We start from the raw sequence: 3,067 nt of genomic DNA, 5'->3' as shown, positions 1-3,067 counted from the left end.
AGAGCGCTTGAGCGCAAGGTGGCTGCCCAGTGCCCGGGACCGAGCTGGCCACACACCCCGTCAAGCTGCCCGATGGGCAGAAGGGAGGAAATGGGATTGGGGGGAAAGAGATGGCTGGGCCTCTCTCCATGGGACGGCACTCTGGTCCCACCATTCTCTGGCCTCAGGGAAGAGAAAAGCAGAAGAGAGAGAAAACCACCACCTTGCCCTGGCTTTTGCACATGATGACGCCACCCCCTTAGCCATGGTGCTCAGCGCCTGCCCGGAGGGTGAAGCAATAAGCAGTGGAGCCACATGGACATTCTTCCCCCAGAGGCCACAGTTCCTCTGCCTTCCTCCTTTGTCCAGGGAGTGGTGCTCTTTCAGCCTGTGAGTGGTGGCTCTGCCGAACCTCATCCACTGGACCAGGGAGCCAAGTCCCACCCTGGCCTCTGTGCACCACCACCCGGCCAACCCCTGGAGAAGCAACTCGTGGCCAACAGAGAAACCTGCCAGTGGGAATCTGCTTTGTCAGGAGCCACCGCCTTGATAAGAGACTGACACTGTGGGGAAGGGGGTGGCAGAGAGAGCTAGACAGTGTCTGCCCTTGAGGGACTCTAACTGGCATCTAGCTGCAAACTGACGGACGCGGAATACTACAAAGCAAAGCAATAGATGGTAAGCGACATGCAAATAGTTTTTGAAAAAGAAATGCCTATGGGAAATATCTTCAGCTGGAGTGGTCAAGAAGCTTCCAGAAGGAGGACGTATTTGAGCCAAGGCTTCCAAGATCAAGCCTCTAAGCCAGAGGTCCCCAACCCTTGGGTCATGGCCCGGTGCCGGTTCATGGCCTGTTAGGAAATGGGCCACGCATCACTGCCTGAGCTCCGCACTGCCCACCCCCACCCCACGACACCCCACCCTCCACCCCTGATCCATGGAAAAATTGTCTTACATGAAACTGGTCCAAAAAGCTTGGGAACCGCTGCTCAAAGCCTGTGCTGTCCAATAGACACATTACGTGAACTGTAATGCAAGCCACGTGTGTAACTAAATGTTTCAGTAGCCACGCTGCAGAATAAAAGGAAACAGGTGAAAATAGTTTTAATCCTATATTTCATTTGACCCCTACATAATTCAAAATAGTATTAATACAATAATAATAATTAATCTGATATTTTACAATCTTTTTTCATAGTAAGTTTTTTGCAATCTGGTGTATATTTTACACTTACAGCACCGCTGAGTTTAGACTAGCCACATTTCCAGTGCTTAACAGTCACACGTGGTCGGTGGCTGCCATGCTGGCCAGTGAAGCTCTAAGTCCCTGCTACGCAAAGCGGGACCGTGGCCGGGCAGCGTCAGTATCCCCTGGGAGCTTGTGAGACATGCAGACCCTCGAGCCCTGTCCCAGACCTCCTGAATCACAGTCTGCACTTTCACGAAATCCCTCAGTCTGTTCGGGCTGCTGTAGTAAAATACCTTAGACTGGGTGGTTTATAAACAGCAGAAATGTATTGCTTGTGGATCTGATCTGGAGGCTGGAAAGTTGAAGATCGAAGCGATGGTGGATTCGATGTCTGATGAGGACCTGGTCTCTGCTTCATAGATCGCGCTTTGTTGCTGTGGCCTCACGTGGCAAAGAGGCGATAGAGCTCACTCGGCCTCTTTGTAAGGCGCCAATCTCATTCATGGGGGTGGAGCCTGTTGAGTTCGACTCTGAGATCTCTCTCGGATCCGTTCCACTTATTCCCTGGCCTCTGCCACCGCCCTGGTGCAAGCAACTGCTCTCTTACAAAACGTGTCCTCTAAAAAGATGTTGGAGTCCTAACCCGCAGTGGCCGTGAACGTGACCTTATTTGGAGACCGGGTCTTTGCAGATGATCGAGTTACGATGAGGTCAACAAGGCGGGCCCTAATTCAATGACTGTGTCCTTACTGAAAGGGGAAATTTGGACACAGAGAGACACACACAGAGAGCAACATGTGATGATGGAGGGGTTTGGGGTGATGCCGCAGAAGCCTGGGAATGCCAGAGATTGCCGGCGGACCACCGGGAGCTAGGATGGAGGTGTGGGGCAGACTCGCCCTCCGGCCCTCAGAAGTCAGTCCGACTGACCTTGACTCCGGCTCTCAGAAGAAGTCAGTCGGACCGAATTTGACTCACACTTCTGGCCTGCAGAACTGTGAGACAATGAATTTATGTTACCATAAGCCACCCGGTGTGTGGTACTTTGTTATGGCAGCCCTAGCGGATGAATGCACGCCCCAACCACTAGAATAGCTCCCACACCTCTTCCCCCTTCCACTAGTGCCAGCCCTGAAACACCAGCCCACAGAAAATGCTTGAGTCACAGCCAGAGGAATCTTCTTAAAATGAAAACGTGAGATCACTCCTTCCACCCTGCCCCTTCCATCACTCTGCATTCTATTTCTGACCGACCCCAGTGCATAACACAGCGCCACGCATTCTCTCTCTCTCCCCCCAGCCCGTACTCTCTGCCCCGGACCCTATCTCCCTGGTGGTCTTTTTGTTACTCAGCAAGCCAAGCTCTTTCCCACCTCTGGGCTTTGGCACATGCCGTTCCTTTTCCGGGAACACTGATCCCTCTGCTTCACCCCTGGGCCCCCTCTACTCATCTTTCAGGTCTCATTCCTTAAGGGTCTTTGTTGGTCACCCAGCATAAATACAGCCCCGGTTACGCTCTGTGCCAACACCCTCTCTTATCCTGGATAGAGGTGCCACTCAAGGTGGGGACCCCTGCTGGGCCACCACAGGTTGTGGGGTCCATATCGACATAAAGAATTTGAGAGCTTAGAAAGTCTTATTGCAGTTTGACATCACGGTGACATCCAAGCTCATGATCAGTGGGCACGTCCCTTTGAACGTGGCTTAAACCAACTCAAGCATTGCCCAACTCCCATGTACAAACTACACACAAACCGTGCACAGTAGGCCCATGGAGCCATCTGTGGTCAAGGAGAGATAAAAACTAACAGGTCCTTGCCCAAAGATAGTGGAGAAACACCGCTTCATAAGAACCGTCACTGACAGCCCTACTTCAATTGCTAAGAGGATGTGTGTTTG

Source organism: Propithecus coquereli, unplaced genomic scaffold (assembly GCF_000956105.1).
Source record: "Propithecus coquereli isolate 6110/MARCELLA unplaced genomic scaffold, Pcoq_1.0 Scaffold391, whole genome shotgun sequence".
Lineage (NCBI taxonomy): Eukaryota > Metazoa > Chordata > Mammalia > Primates > Indriidae > Propithecus > Propithecus coquereli.
This window is presented reverse-complemented; position numbering follows the sequence as displayed.